This window comes from Salmo trutta, chromosome 17 (assembly GCF_901001165.1).
Source record: "Salmo trutta chromosome 17, fSalTru1.1, whole genome shotgun sequence".
In the NCBI taxonomy this organism is placed as follows: Eukaryota; Metazoa; Chordata; class Actinopteri; order Salmoniformes; family Salmonidae; genus Salmo; species Salmo trutta.
This window is the reverse complement of record NC_042973.1, coordinates 4,429,093-4,446,846: the sequence shown is the minus strand read 5'-3', so window position 1 is coordinate 4,446,846 and position 17,754 is coordinate 4,429,093.

The window sequence follows — 17,754 nt, the reverse complement described above, 5'->3', positions numbered from 1 at the left end:
TGTTAGCACAACGACACTTCAGGCTAGCCTTGCTGCACTGGTTGGTCAGGGGAAAAGAGATAAAGAGTGTCCCTGATTTTAGAACTCTCTCAGGCATTTCCTTCAATCTCTTCAAGGTGGATACGCTATACAGAACTGCTTTTAGATTGATCAAGTATTTCCTTTAATCTCTTATATACTGTACAGGTCTTATGTACTGTACACTATATACTGTAGAATACACACATTCATATGACTGTAGGATGTGAACTTATATTTGTTGTTTTCAACAACAACAAAAACATCCTTCTCCTTGTCACACTGTCTGGTTGAGATACCAAACCACGGTCATTGGTCATAGTACAGACCCCACAAGTTGACAAGCATGCAGTTTTAGTTGGCTAATCACTAGATTCGATAAACAATCTATTCTGACAGGTTTTTTCTGTACAACGCCAGACACATAGGCACCAGTAAGAATTCTGCTAATCTCTTAGCTTTGTGAATCTGTTTATTGAGGCAGAATATCTGATGAGTCCAACATCTGGTTTTAATACACTCTTAGATTAAAAAAATGTGCTGTCTAGAACAAAACAAGGGTCCACATAGGACAACCCTTTCAAGAACCCTTTTGATTCCAGGAAGAACCATTTTGGTTCCAAGTAGAATTTTTGGGGGGGGGGGGTTCTACCTGGAACCAAAAAGGGTTCTCCTATTGTGATAGCCAAAGAACCCTATTTGTTCCAGGAAGAACCATTTTGGTTCCAAGTAGAAATATTTTTGGGTTCTACCTGGAACCAAAAAGGGTTCTCCTATCGTGACAGCCGAAGAACCCTTTTGGAACCCTTTTTTTCTAAGTGCAGTTCCTTTTTCATTCCAAAGAGCCTGTGTATATTATTGAAAGGTCCAAACGGTCTATGTTCTCAACCAAAACTGAAGATGCATGATTTAGCAGAACTAAATGTATCTGACCACACTCTTCGCCACTATACACTCATGTTTAGGAAATGTAGTTATTTTTGTGTGTTGTCTAGGTTCTGACTAATTGTATCTCACACTGTCTGTCTCCAGCTCTTTTTCAGAGCTTCATAGTTCATTCTTGAATCTCCATAGCTCATTCTGGGATCTCCATAGCTCATTCTTGGTTCTCCATAGCTCATTCTGGGATCTCCATAGCTCATTCTGGGATCTCCATAGCTCATTCTTGGTTCTCCATAGCTCATTCTTGGATCTCCGTAGCTCATTCTTGAATCTCCATAGCTCATTCTTGAATCTCCATAGCTCATTCTTGAATCTCCATAGCTCATTCTTGAATCTCCATAGCTCATTCTGGGATCTCCGTAGCTCATTCTTGAATCTCCATAGCTCATTCTTGGTTCTCCATAGCTCATTCTGGGATCTCCATAGCTCATTCTGGGATCTCCATAGTTCATTCTGGGATCTCCATAGCTCATTCTGGGATCTCCATAGTTCATTCTTGAATCTCCATAGTTCATTCTGGGATCTCCATAGCTCATTCTGGGATCTCCATAGCTCATTCTGGGATCTCCATAGCTCATTCTGGGATCTCCATAGTTCATTCTTGGATATAACTGGAATCTCTTCTGTCACATCTTCCTAACTGGAATCTATTGTTCTGTTCGTGCATGATTTTATTAAGTAGTCCCACAGTCTGTGAATAGGTAGCCTGGAATCTACTGTTCTGTTCCTGCAATGTTTTATTAAGTAGTCTCACAGCCTGTGAATACGTAGCCTAAGCCTATCCTTTCTGCGGAATGCAAACCAGACAATATACATTTGAATTTGAAAATGGATAAATCCCTCTGAATTGAGCCAATTACGAGGACTCATGCAGGGCCTGCAGCCTGTGGCTAAATTCTCCCCAGCTGGAGAAAGGTTTAACTGGGTACTATTTCTTCTGCACTCTCTGTCGCAGCCTGCCCACATACAGTGCCTTCAGAAAGTATTCACACATCTTGACTTTTTCCACATTTTATTGTCTTACAAGGTGGGATTAAAATATATATTTTTTTTGGTCAACGATCTACACAAAATACTCTGTAATGTCAATGTGGAAGAAAAAGAAAACACTAATAAATGTTGATTACATACGTTTTCAACCTCCTTAGAGGCATCTTTGACAGGGATTATAGCTGTCTTTCTGGGTAAGTCTCTAAGAGCTTTGCACACCTGGATTGTACAATATTTATTCATCAAGCTCTGTCAAGTTGGTTGTGTATCATTGCCAGACAGCCATTTTCAAGTCTTGTCGTAGATTTTTCAAGCCGATTTTAAGTCAAAACTGTAACTAGGAACACTCAGGAACATTAAATGTTGTCTTTGTAATGTCATATTCGTAAGCAACTCCAGTGTATATTTTGCCTTGTGTTTTAGGTTATTGTCCCGCTGAAAGGTGAATTCATCTCCCAGTGTCTGTTATAAATCAGACTGAACAAGGTTTTCCTCAAAGGATTTTGCCTCTGCTTAGCTCTATTCCTTTTTTTATCCTAAAAAAAACTCCCTAGTCCTTGCCAATGACAAGCATACCAATAACATGATGCAACCACCACCAAAATATGAAGAGTTTTACTCACTGATGTGTTGTGTTGGATTTGCACCAAACATAACACTTTGTATTGAGGACAGTTAATAGTAGTAAATTGCTTTGCCACATTTTTAGCAGTTTTACTTTAGTGCCTAATTGCAAACAGGATGTACGTTTTGGAATAGTTTTATTCTGTACAAGCTTCCTTCTTTTCACACTGTCATTTAGGTTAGTATTGTGGAGAAACTACAATGTTGTTTATCCAGCCTCAGTTTTCTCCTCTATCACAGCCATTTAACTCTGTAAATGTTTTAAAGTCACCATTGGCCTCATGGTGAAATCCCTGAGCGGTTTCATTCCTCTCTGGCAACTGATTTAGGAAAGACGCCTGTATCTTTGTAGTGACTGGATTTAATGATTCACCACCCAAAGTGTAATTAAAACCTCTTACGGATCCGCCCCTTTTTTTCATTTTTCATCCTAAAATGACATACCCAAATCCAACTGTCTGTCACTCAGTCCCTGAAGCAAGGATATGCATATGCTTGGTACCATTTGAAGGGAAACACTTTTTTTGTGGAAATGTGAAAGGAATGTAGGTGAATACAACGCAATATATCTGGTAAAAGATAACACAAATAAAAAAAACAACCGTTCTTTTATATTTTGTTTTTACCATCATCTTTCAAATGCAAGAGAAAGGCCATAATGTATTATTCCAGCCCAGGTGCAATTTAGATTTTTGCCACTAGATGGCCGCAGTGTATGTGCAACGTTTTAGACTGATCCAATGAGCCATTGAATTTCTGTTCAAAATGTTGTATCAAGACTGCTCAAATGTGCCTAATTTGTTTATTAATAACTTTTTATGTTCAAAATTGTGCACTCTCCTCAAACAATAGAATGTTATTATTTCACTGTAATAGCTACTGTAAATTGGACAGTGCAGTTAGATTAACAATAATTTAAGCTTTCTGCCAATATCAGATATGTCTATGTCGTGGGAAATGTTCTTGTTACTTACAACCTCATGCTAATCGCATTAGCCTACGTTAGCTCAACCGTCCCGTGGATTGGACACAAAACACACTAGTCCATGCAACTTATTATGTGACTTGTTAAGCATATTTTTACTCCTGAACATATTTAGGCTTGCCATAAGAAAGGGGTTTAATACTTATTTTCTGAAGACATTTCAGCTTTACATTTTTTATATATTTATTTTTAAAAAATCCTAAAAACATCGTTCCACTTTGATGTTATGGGGCAGGGGCACTACTAACACTGGGGACAGGGGGGACATGTCACATTCTAAATTATATATTTTTATCTCCAAGTTTTAACTTAGGAATGTGATACAAAACAACGCAAAGGTGTTCTTTATGACCATGTGGACGCCTCTGAGCAGTTGGGTAGGCTGTTTGGAGTTTTTATCTGTCTGGATAAAAATGTGTAATAAAACAAAATGTATATATACATTACCAGTCAAACGTTGGACACACCTAGTCATTCAAGGGTTTTTCTTTATTTTTACTATTTTCTACATGGTAGAATAATAGTGAAGACGTCAAAACTATGAAATAACACATATGGAATAATGTAGTAACCAAAAAAAGTGTTAAACACATTTTGTATTTTAGATTCTTCAAATTAGCCACCTTTTGCCTTTATGACAGCTTTGCACACTCTTGGCATTATTTCAACCAGCTTCACCTGGAATGCTGAGCACATATGCTGAGTACTTGTTGGCTGCTTTTCCCTCACTCTGCGGTTCAACTCAACTCAACCCAAACCATATCCATTGGGGTGAGGTCGGGTGATTGTGGAGGCCAGGTCATCTGATGCAGCACTCCATCACTCCCCTTCATGGTCAAATAGCCTTTTCACAGCCTGGAGATGTGTTGGGTCATTGTTCTGTTGAAAAACAAATTATAGTCCCACTAAGCACAAACCAGATGGGATGGCGTATCTCTGCAGAATGCTGTGGTAGCCATGCTGGTTAAATATGCCTTGAATTCTAAATATATCACAGACAGTGTCACCAGCAAAGCACCCCCACATCATCACACCTCCTCCTCCATGCTTCACGGTGGGAACCACACATGCAGAGATCATCCGTTCACTTACTCTGCGTCTCACAAAGACATGGCGGTTGGAACCAAAAATCTCAAATTTGGACTCTTCAGATCAAAGGACAGATTTCCACTGGTCTAATGTCCATTGCTTGTGTTTCTTGGCCCAAGCAAGTCTCTTCTTATTGGTGTCCTTTAGTAGTGGTTTCTTTGCAGCAATTCGACCATGAAGGCCTGATTCACGTAGTCTCCTCTGAACAGTTGATGTTGAGATGTGTCTGTTTCTTGAACTCTGTGAAGCATTTATTTTGGCTGCAATCTGAGGTGCAGTTAACTCTAATGAACGTATCCTCAGCAGCGGAGGTAATTCTGGGTCTTCCCTTCCTGTGGCAGTCCTCATGAGAGCCAGTTTCATCATAATGCTTGATGGTTTTTGCGACTGTACTTTCAAAGTTCCCGCATTGACTGAACCCCATGTCTTAAAGTATTGATGGACTGTCGTTTCTCTATGCTTATTTGAGTTGTTCTTGCCATAATATGGACTTGGTAATTTACCCAATAGTGCTATCTTCTGTATACCATCCCTCCCTTGTCACAATACAACTGATTGTCGCAAACGCATTAAGACGGTTAAAAAATCCATAATTGAACTTTGAAGAATCTAAAATATATTTTGATTTGTTTAACACTTTTTTGTTAATACATAATTCCATATGTGTTATTTAATAGTTTTGAAAATTCACTATTATTCAATTATTCAAGTAAAAATAAAGAAAAACCCTTGAATGAGTAGGTGTGTCCAAACTTTTGACTGGTACTGTGTACAGGCAACACAGCACCTATGCAAAAACAAGATCCCACAAAACTAAGGTGGGAAAAAAGGCTGCCTAAGTATGATCCCCAATCAGAGACAACGATAGACAGCTGCCTCTGATTGGGAACCATACCCGGCAAACAAAGAAATAGAAAAACTAGAATGCCCACCCAAATCACACCCTGACCTAACCAAATAGAGAAATCAAAAGGCTCTCTAAGGTCAGGGCGTGACAGTACTGTTTTAATAATTATGCGGGTTCGTTTGTTTACCTCATAAAGACTGAGATCTCAATATACTGTTCAAAGACTTGAAATATGAGCATTTGGCATCAATAGTGACCCTTAAAGAGTAAAGAAAATGGTGCACAATTAGAATCTACGTTTCTTAAAATGCACCGTATAATAGCTGCCATTTAACAGACACTTTTTATCCAAATCGACTTGCAGTCATACATTTTACATATGGGTGGTACCGGGAGTTGAAACCAAAACACTGGCTTTACAAGCACCATGCGCTACCAACTGAGATACAAAGGACCTCCAATTGTTGTTGTCTGTATACATCCATATATTTTTTTATATCAATGTTAGCTATAGTATGTGTAAGAACAATTTGTTTGTCAATTGGTCATCTCATAAAAAAATGTTGAGGTTGTATTTCTGTTGCCGTTCATCCAAAGGGCCTTAAGTGCTCAGTTGAAGCCAGTAATCCACCAGATATCAGTGCTAACTCAAGCATGCCGTTTCCCCCTTTATCTGTGGAAACAAAACATAGGCTCATCCTAAATAAGCAATTTTTCAAATGATGTAATGAGTTTGTCTAAACACAGAGGGACCCCCCCCCTTCTCTAATGGAGTATCCCAATCCCATCCTTCTCTAATGGAGTATCCCAATCCCATCCTTCTCTAATGGAGGGTCCCAATCAGCGGGTCCATTGCATATATTTACGTTAGGACCCAAATAAATAACATGGTCTCCTTTTTTTATTCTTCACCCCCCCCTCCTCCTTTTAGTTTGACGTGACCAATGAATTGCTTGTCGTTAACTGCTCCTGTTTAGCCGATCGGTCTGTCTGAGGAGGAAGCAAGTTATTGGGTTGACGTTGTATGTATGTTTCCTGGGGTCAAAGGTCAGGGTCAGCACCCTCTTGCTGCATTTTTATTTAACCCGCCGCAGCCACATAAAATACGAAGAGCATTGAAAGGCGTCTTTTTTTTGGGGGGGGGGGGGGGGCTTGTTGGAATAGGCTCAGTCAAGGACATCTCGGGTCTGACTTTTGGTTTGCTCAATGAAAAGTGTGTTTCCTAATCGTTCAAATTACAACAGCCGAGCAGAATTATGCAGGCTTGGCAAAGTGGTGAACAGCCCATTCATAGGTGGCTCATTTCCCCTGCCGTCAAATAGATACAGAGTCTATGACTCACCACAAATACAACCCGTAACTACAGATTGGTCCAGTTTGTCAAATCCCTTAAGATCTGGAAAGCCCCACAAAAATCTTCATAATAGTGATATTTACTTGTGTCCATAATAGAGCTCATAGCATCCAAAAAGTGAAACTGTTAAAAAGGATTTTTTTTTTCATGCAGCTAAGTTTGATTAATTTACGGTGTGGTAAAAGGAGACGTCTAACAAAAAATTCTGTACTAGAATGTTCCACTAAAAGTGATAGATTATTGACTACGAAGGCATTGGGACTCCCGAGTGGCACAGTGGTCTAAGGCACTGTATCTCAGTGCTAGAGGCGTCACTACAGACACCCTGGTTTGAATCCAGGCTGTATCACAACTGGCCGTGATTTGGAGTCCAATAGGGCGGCACACAATTGGTCCAGTGTCATCCGGGGTTTGGCCGGTGTAGGTCGTCGTTGTAAATAAGAATTTGTTATTAACCAACTTGCCAAGTTAAAATAATAAATGAGAAACTGTATTACTCATGTGTTGGGATCACAACCCTGTGACCGCTGTTCACCACCACAGCATTCGATTCATGGTATTTTCACCGTGTTTGAAAACTGACGGGATAAATGCATTGATTTGCCTATTTGATTCCAGTCAATGTGGTTGATTCATAATGTATTGATTTGCCTATTTGATTCCAGTCAATGTGGTTGATTCATAATGTATTGATTTGCCTATTTGATTCCAGTCAGTGTGGTTGATTCTTAATGTATTGATTTGCCTATTTGATTCCAGTCAGTGTGGTTGATTCATAATGTATTGATTTGCCTATTTGATTCCAGTTAGTGTGGTTGATTCATAATGTATTGATTTGCCTATTTGATTCCAGTCAATGTGGTTGATTCATAATGTATTGATTTGCCTATTTGATTCCAGTCAATGTGGTTGATTCATAATGTATTGATTTGCCTATTTGATTCCAGTCAATGTGGTTGATTCATAATGTATTGATTTGCCTATTTGATTCCAGTCAATGTGGTTGATTCATAATGTATTGATTTGCCTATTTGATTCCAGTCAATGTGGTTGATTCATATTGTATTGATTTGTCTATTTGATTCAGGTCAGTGTGGTTGATTCATAATGTATTGATTTGCCTATTTGATTCCAGTCATTGTGGTTGATTCATAATATATTGATTTGCCTATTTGATTCCAGTCAGTGTGGTTGATTCATAATGTATTGATTTGCCTATTTGATTCCAGTCAGTGTGGTTGATTCATAATGTATTGATTTGCCTATTTGATTCCAGTCAATGTGGTTGATTCATAATGTATTGATTTGCCTATTTGATTCCAGTCAATGTGGTTGATTCATAATGATCGAACAGGTGAGTGCATCCAGTGTTCTGTCTTGCTCTCAATTGTACAATTTTCTATTGGCGAGTTCATTTATTGTTACACAAAATATTTATTTGCATTACCAAAGCATAGTGACACAAACAACATTATTGTAAGTTCAACATTAGCCATTTAGTTGAAGACACTGGAAAAGTATTGCATTAGCAATAGAATTGCCAGTGATTGACGTTCTGGCAATTGCTCATTGGTGAATTGGCAACTTTTTTTCATTGAGAGTGTAGGGACTGACAGTGAGAGCAGACCCTACCTCCAACGGTCCCACGCAGTCAGGTCCCCTGTAATTACAGGTCACATCCTAAGCGTCACATTTGCATCTGAAACCATTGCAGAGCCGAGTCAATGGGGACATTGTGTCTGACTGAGCAGACAGAGTGGAGTCCCAGCTTGGTTCCTTCTGAGAGAAATCCCTTCCAGACAAACTAAATGAACAGGAAGTAGCATGCATTCTACTTCCTGGTTCAGGGGCTAATTCTTATCTCCGACTATTTGACCTTTGACCTAGTTGGTGTGTAATGGATACCCCTGGAGCGTCATCTTAACGTGTCTAGTCCAAGTGAAGAGGTAAACAGTCTGGGACAATGAGATACACATATACATTGGTCCAATTACGGTGTTATGACTACTAGTAAATGTTTTGCCTGTGACTCTCACTGAAGGAATATCTTTTCGACAGTCAAGGGGTTCAGGATGTAGTGCATTAGACATAAGACATGTTTTAGGGGGGGGGGGGGGTTATATTCCATCCATAAAATTGTTGTTTTCGAAATGGATCAAAAGCTATGATTAATTGCCGTTGTAACTTTAGGTGATAAAGAATTAAGATTAAATAAGAGAATACCCCATTTAATATCTACAGCAAGGTAATTGTGTCTGTAATGACGTTCCCTTTTTTTTTATATAAAAAAAAAAATCACATAAAATGAATGACTTTTGCTGACGATGCAAGCCTTCATTAAAATGTGTAGTTTAATAAGTTACATGTTTTAGGGCACAATCTGTTGCCACGTGTTCAATAGTTGATGAATATGTTGAGACCAGCCCACTCTATTCTTCTAATAAAGTGAATCGGCAGTCTGTTCATAAATCATTTATATTAAACTTTGTTGGCGCATGTGTTCTGGCATCGAGCCCACTCAGGAACAGGTGTTCTTTAATAACTGTGAACTTCCTGGGTAGTCAAGGAGCTATATTACCCTACAACTCTCTGACCACATGACCAAGGGACAACTTGTACCTGCCAAACGATGGAAAAGTATTGGTTAACGAGGGTGTGTACTCTGAAACAACGCAGGTACTGTACACTGCTGGAGTATGAGCTGTCAGCGTTCTCTCTCTCTCTCTTTCTCTCTTTCTCTCTCTCTCTCTCTCTCTCTCTCTCTCTCTCTCTCTCTCTCTCTCTCTCTCTCTCTGTCTCTCTCTGTCTCTCTCTGTCTCTCTCTGTCTCTCTCTGTCTCTCTCTGTCTCTCTCTCTGTCTGTTATAAGACTCAGTCTGGTTATTATACTTGGATAGTCAAGACTGGCTGGGACTTTGCTTGGAGTGTTTCCTTTGCTAGTCAAGGATAACAGCGTAGCATTGACTTGGGAGCACACGCAAACACACCAGGACACCAGCAAACCATTTCTTTTAGAGAGCCTAACCAGAGGAGGTCCATGCTATCTATCATAACGGACTGAAATCGGTCACACAGGAAATCCGAAAATAAACCATTTAAAAGAACATGTGAGGTTTAGCAGGCTTGGCCATACCCTTTGTCGAGGCAATTTTTCAAGAAGCCATCCGAAAATGGGCAGTGGTGATGTCAGCGGCTGAAAGAACCCTTATCCTATTACCTGTCAATCAGAGAGCTAGGATTAAATTACCCAGGGTACCTCTGTTGTCCAATTACCCACATGGCAAGGCGAGGTGTCAAAATATTGATTCAATTAATGTTTCCACTCCAAATAATGACACTTGCTGAAGACTTATGACCACCCAGATAAAGGCTGAACTAATCAAGTGTGGCAATGATGAACAGGGTGACATTTGGGACTCGTACCAAAGCCTTGTGGCGGAACTCTCAGAGCACTCGACACACACACAAAGGAGATCCTAAGAGAGCAGTGATGTGATCCGTCTCATCCTATTGATCTACTTCAATTTCACTTGGCCTTTTTAACTAAGGGTGCTACTGAGCTGCCTTTTTAACTAAGGGTGCCACTGAGCTGCCTTTTTAACTAAGGGTGCCACTGAGCTGCCTTTTTAACTAAGGGTGCCACTGAGCTGCCTTTTAGCTAAGGGTGCCACTGAGCTGCCTTTTTAACTAAGGGTGCTACTGAGCTGCCATTTAACTAAGGGTGCCACTGAGCTGCCTTTTAACTAACGGTACCACCAGTGATCTCCTGGTTCTGAGGTAATCAGTGCTGACCAATCAGGGCGACTAGGATTGTACTAATAGAAAAAAACGTCTCAATTCATTACACCTTGAATTGAACGCTTTAGCAGGATTCTTTCTCTTCACAACTGGATATGTGATTACTGCAGCTCAATGGGTGTAACTTTTGTTGACAATTTCAATACCTTTTGGAAACAAAACACGTTCTATAAGGAGGATGAGATCCATGCAAATCGTTTGGGTTCCTGGATCCTTTCACAGCATTATAAAGTTGCGTTGAGACAGTGACTTATCATTGACCCAAGCCCAGTTCATTTAATCCTCTACCATTGTGTCGCTGAGTCGTCATAATGCTTTAGCAAATGTCAATTATAACATGGGCATTGGTAGACACAATGTAATTAACCTAATGTATGTCCCTCTAACTGCCCTGAATGCCACTGCCTAAGTTACAGCTATTGTATGCAGTAATCATGTGCCTATGAACCAGAGTTATACTGTTAGCAATGAGGCAGTGTGCCCTAGTAGGAAGTCCACTGTGTGCAGCTCACCCTGCACTAACAAAAATAACATGAGAATATCTACTTCTGCTAAGCTTTCTAGTAAAGCAATTAAAACAGATGACATTCATATTCTGACATTTAACTATGAAATTCACTTAGACAATACCTTTGATGATACAGTGGTAGCAAAACAAGGTTATAACATTGACAGAAAATACAGAAATGCCAATGGTGGAGGTGTTGCTGTTTATATTCAGAACCACATTCCTGTAAAGATTAGAGAGGATCTCATGTTAAATACTATTGAAGTAATATGGCTACAGGTTCATCTGCCTCACCTAAAGCCCATTCTGGTGGGAAGCTGCTATAAACCACCAAGTGCTAAAAGTCAGTATCTGGATAACATGTGTGAAATGCTTGATAAGGTACTGTGGTTGCTCAACTAAAAGTTTTGAGATTACGCTGCGGGACATAGAGGTAATTTGTGGTTTAGTATGGTACCCTGCATCACTGCTTCATTATTCCACACCACCACAAGGGGGAGTTAGAGCACTGACGTTGCTTCAAAATTGAATTTCAATTAACTGAATGATGAGGAAGAAGAAGGCGATTGAATTTAGAACAAACGCGCACACCCTGAAAAAGACAATAATTTTTTGTTTCTACTTGTCAGTATTACTTAGTCAAACTGTTGTTACACTAAGGTTTTTGGTTCTAAGAGATACGAAAATGACCTGGACACCGTGTACAGTATTATAGTCTCTAAAAGGACCTGGATGTACAATATTATAGTCTCTAAAAGGACCTGGATGTACAATATTATAGTCTCTAAAAGGACCTGGATGTCATGTACAGTATTATAGTCTCTAAAAGGACCTGGATGTACAGTATTATAGTCTCTAAAAGGACCTGGATGTCATGTACAGTATTATAGTCTCTAAACGGACCTGGATGTCATGTACAGTATTATAGTCTCTAAAAGGACCTGGATGTACAGTATTATAGTCTCTAAAAGGACCTGGATGTACAGTATTATAGTCTCTAAAAGGACCTGGATGTACAGTATTATAGTCTCTAAAAGGACCTGGATGTACAGTATTATAGTCTCTAAAAGGACCTGGATGTACAGTGTTATAGTCTCTAAAAGGACCTGGATGTACAGTATTATAGTCTCTAAAAGGACCTGGACCTGCCCTAATGAAAAATGCCCCTTAGATATTAACTTAGAATCCTCCAATCTAAATGTAGTTATTACAGGAGAGTCATATAGATTGCAAAGTAGTTGGGAAGTGATTTTCAATGGCACATGGTTTATGAATTCACACCCAATTTTCCATTCCTCATGAACAATATACTGTGTTTCACATTTATTAGGCAAATTGTATTCCTCAGGATTAATTGTATTGTTGAACAAACTCAATGTTCTCAGTCAAACCAAAATGTTATTGAACCTCAAACCTGAACGTTTAACAAAGGAAAAGTGAGTTTTGTCTTTTTCCGGGGAATATATTAGTGTGCACAATTATTAGGCAACTAAATTACAAAAATAATTTCTCCCAACTCACTTGCTTATTCTAAATTTTTAGAGTAAGTGTAACAAATAAGTAACACAAAATTACAGTTAAATAACATTTTGGGCCTTTAAAAAATATTCAGTGCCATAGAATTCTGTTGCAGCCCACAAGCTGTGCTATAGTCTGACGCAATTTTTCTACGACGAAACACTGTATGTGATATCAACAGAGAGGTATATTATCTGGATGATTTAAATATTGACTGGCTTTCATCAAGCTGTCCACTTAAGAAAAGCTTCAAACAGTAACCAGTGTCTGTAACCTGTTTCAGGTTATCAGTCAACCTATCAGGGTAGTTACAAACAGCACAGGAATGAAATCATCAACATGCATTGATCACATCTTTACTAATGCTGCAGAAATGTGCTTGAAAGTGGTATCCAGATCCATTGGATGTAGTGATCACAATAGAGTAGCCATATCTAGGAAAACAAAAGTTCCATATAGTGTTTAAGAGGACAGTAAGTTTTATAATGATTCCTATGTTTTTGATGTAAAGAATATTTGCTGGTCTGTGATGTGTAATGAAGAGCAACCAGACGCTGCACTTGACACATTTATGAAATTGCTTATCCCAGTTACTAATAAGCATGCACCCATTAAGAAATTGACTGTAAAAACTGTTAAATCCCTGTGGATTGATGAGGAATTGAAAAATTGTATGGTTGAGAGGCAAAAGGAATGGCAAATAGGTCTGCCTGCACAACTGATTGGCAATAGTACTGCATATTGAGAAATCATGTGACTAAACTGAAAAAAAACAAGAAACTACACTATGGAACAAATATAATTTACATAAAGAATGATAGTAAAAAGCTTTGGAGCACCTTAAATGAAATTTTGGGAAAAAAGGCAAACTCCGCTCCATCATTCATTGGATCAGATGGCTCATTCATCACAAAACCCACTGATATTGACAACTACTTTAATGATTTTTGCAATGGCAAGATTAGCAAATTTAGGCATGACATGCCAGCAACAAACACTGACACTACACATCCAAGTATATCTGACCAAATTATGAAAGACAAGATTTGTAATTTTGAATTCCATAATGTGAGTGTGGAAGACGTGAAACAAATATTGTTGTCTATCAACAATGACAAGTCACCGGGGTCTGAAAACTTGGGTGGAAAATTACTGAGGATAATAGAGGACGATATTGCCACTCCTATGTGCAATATCTTCAATTTAGGCCTACTTGAACCTGTTAGTCCTCAGGCCTGGACGGAAGCAAATTCATTCCCCTTAAGAGTTACCTGGCTAACAGAACACAGAGGGTTGTTCTTTAATGGAAGCCTCTCCAACATAATCCATGTAGAATCAGGAATTCCCTAGGGCAGCTGTCTATGCCCTTTGAAAAAAGTAATCTTGACTAACGACATGAAACTGGCTTTGAGTAAAGACAGTGTGTCTATGTATGCAGATGACTCAACACTGTACATGTCAGCTACTGCAACACTTTTTAAATTTTGATTTTAATTTAACTAGGCAAGTCAGTTAAGAACAAATTCTTATTTACAATGACGACCTACCCCAGCCAAACCCTAACCCGGATGACGCTGGGCCAAGTGTGAGCAGCCCTTTGGGACTCCCAATCACAGCCAGTTGTGATACACCCTGGAATCAAACCAGGGTCTGTAGTGACACCTCTAACACTGAGATGCAGTGCCTTAGACTGCTGCGCTACTCCGGAGCCTAAAACTTAACAAAGAGCTACAGTTAGTTTCAGAATGGGTTGCAAGGAATAAGTTAGTCCTCAATATTTCAAAAACTAAAAGCATTGTATTTTCAACAAATCATTCACGAAACCCTAAACCTCAATTAAATCTTGTAATAAATCATGTTATAATTCAGCAACTTGAGGTGACTAAACTGCTTGGAGTAACTCAGGATTATAAACTGTCATGGTCAAAACATATTGATACAACAGTAGCTAATATGGGGATAAGTCTATCCACAATAAAGCGCTGCTCTACCTTCTTAACAACTATCAACAAGGCAGGTCCTACAGGCCCTAGTTTCTACCTTCTTAACAACACTATCAACAAGGCAGGTCCTACAGGCCCTAGTTTCTACCTTCTTAACAACACTATCAACAAGGCAGGTCCGACAGGCCCTAGTTTCTACCTTCTTAACAACACTATCAACAAGGCAGGTCCTACAGGCCCTAGTTTCTACCTTCTTAACAACACTATCAACAAGGCAGGTCCTATAGGCCCTAGTTTCTACCTTCTTAACAACACTATCAACAAGGCAGGTCCGACAGGCCCTAGTTTCTGCCTTCTTAACAACACTATCAACAAGGCAGGTCCTACAGGCCCTAGTTTCTACCTTCTTAACAACACTATCAACAAGGCAGGTCCGACAGGCCCTAGTTTCGACCTTCTAAACAACACTATCAACAAGGCAGGTCCTACAGACCCTAGTTTCTACCTTCTTAACAACACTATCAACAAGGCAGGTCCTATAGGCCCTAGTTCCTACCTTCTTAACAACACTATCAACAAGGCAGGTCCGACAGGCCCTAGTTTCTACCTTCTTAACAACACTATCAACAAGGCAGGTCCTACAGGCCCTAGTTTATACCTTCTTAACAACACTATCAACAAGGTAGGTCCTACAGGCCCTAGTTTCGACCTTCTTAACAACACTATCAACAAGGTAGGTCCTACAGGCCCTAGTTTCTACCTTCTTAACAACACTATCAACAAGGCAGGTCCTACAGGCCCTAGTTTCGACCTTCTTAACAACACTATCAACAAGGTAGGTCCTACAGGCCCTAGTTTCTACCTTCTTAACAACACTATCAACAAGGCAGGTACCAGAGTTCCTAGTTTTGTCAAACCTGGACCATGAAGAGGGACTTAGGAAAATTGCAATTGGTTCAGAACAGGGCACCATGGTTAATAGTAGGGGCAACCATTAATAAGCTAGTTAATTAATGGGCTAATTTTAAGAATATACATGTTATTTTCTCCTGGCTCAAAGTAGTGGAGAGAGTGACTTCATCACTACTTGTATTTGTGAGAGGTATTGACATGTTGAATGCACCGATCTGTCTGTTTTAAATGACTATCACTCAACTCAGACACCCATGCATACCCCACAAGATATGCCACCAGAGGTCTCTTCACAGTCCCCAAATCCAGAACAGACTATGGGAGGCGCACAGTACAGCCATGACTACATGGAACTCTATTCGACATCAAGTAACTGATGGAAGCAGTAGAATCAGATTTAGCCTCTCTGGTGCAGGTGGGACGAATTCGTCCCACCTACGTAACAGCCACTTGAATCCAGTGGCGCGATTTTTGAAACGTTTGAAATACTATTACTTCAATTTCTCAAACATATGACTATTTTACAGCTATTTAAAGACAAGACTCTCGTTAATCTAACCACACTGTCCGATTTCAAAAAGGCTTTACAACGAAAGCAAAATATTAGATTATGTCAGGAGAGTGCCCAGCCAGAAATAATCAGACACCCATTTTTCAAGCTAGCATATAATGTCACATAAACCCAAACCACAGCTAAATGCAGCACTAACCTTTTATGATCTTCATCAGATGACACACCTAGGACATTATGTTATACAATACATGCATGTCTGTTCAATCAAGTTCATATTTATATCAAAAAACAGCTTTTTACATTAGCATGTGACGTTCAGAAAAAGCATACCCCCCGCAAACTTCCGGGGAATTTACTAATAATTTGCTAAATTACTCACGATAAACGTTCACAAAAAGCATAACAATTATTTTAAGAATTATAGATACATTACTCCTCTATGCACTCGATATGTCCGATTTTAAAATAGCTTTTCGGATGAAGCACATTTTGCAATATTCTAAGTACATAGCCCAGCCATCACGGGCTAGCTATTTAGACACTCACCCAGTTTAGCCTTCACCAAAATCACATTTCCTATAAGAAAAATGGTCTTACCTTTCCTGTTCTTCGTCAGAATGCACTCCCAGGGCTTCTACTTCAATAACAAATGTAGGTTTGGTCCCAAATAATCCATCGTTATGTTCCATCAGCGACGTTTTGTTCCTGCGTTCTAGACACTATCCCAATGGTAAATCACGGTCACGAGCATGGCGCAGAACGTGACAAAAAATGTCTAAATATTCCATTACCGTACTTCGAAGCATGTCAACCGCTGTTTAAAATCAATTTTTATGCAATTTATCTCGTAGAAAAGCGATAATATTCCGACCGGGAATCTGCAATGAGCTAAACAGCCGAATGAAAATACTCCACGGGGTCGAATCGCGCACGTGCCTAATTCAATGGTCCTCTGATCGGCCACTTGGCAAAGGCGATAATGTGTTTCAGCCAGAGGCTGCCTCGTCATCGTTCAGGTTTTTCCCGGGTTCTGAGAGCCTATTGGAGCCCTAGGAATTGTCACGTTACAGCTAAGATCCTTACTCTTCAATAAACAGAGGCAAGAAGAACGACTCCTTGTCAGACAGGCCACTTCCTGCATGAAACCTTCTCAGATTTTTGTCTGCCATAGGAGTTCTGTTATACTCACAGACACCATTCAAACAGTTTTAGAAACTTTAGGGTGTTTTCTATCCAAACCTGAACAATAATATGCATATGCTAGCTTCTGAGTTGGTGTAGGAGGCAGTTAAAAATGGGCACATATTTTTTCCAAAATTCTCAATACTGCCCCCTATCAAAGCAGGTAAAAAATACACCTTCTGGAACAGCAGGGACTGTGAAGCAACACAAACATAGGCACAGACACATGCGCACACACACACGATAAAACACGCACTAAAACACACACGTACACATTTTGTGTTGTAGATGTGAGTATGGGCCTGGTGGCACACACTTAGTGTGTTGTGAATTCTGTAATGAATGTATGGTAATGTTTTTAACATTGTATAACTACCTACATTTTGCTGGACCCAGGAAGAGTAGCTGCTGCCTTGGCAGGAACTAATGGGGATCCATAATAAATACAAATACAAATACCTTAGGGCAATTATTATTAAGGCTCCAGCAGTGCTTCTAATACAAAACAGGTACAGAGAAATATTTAGACAA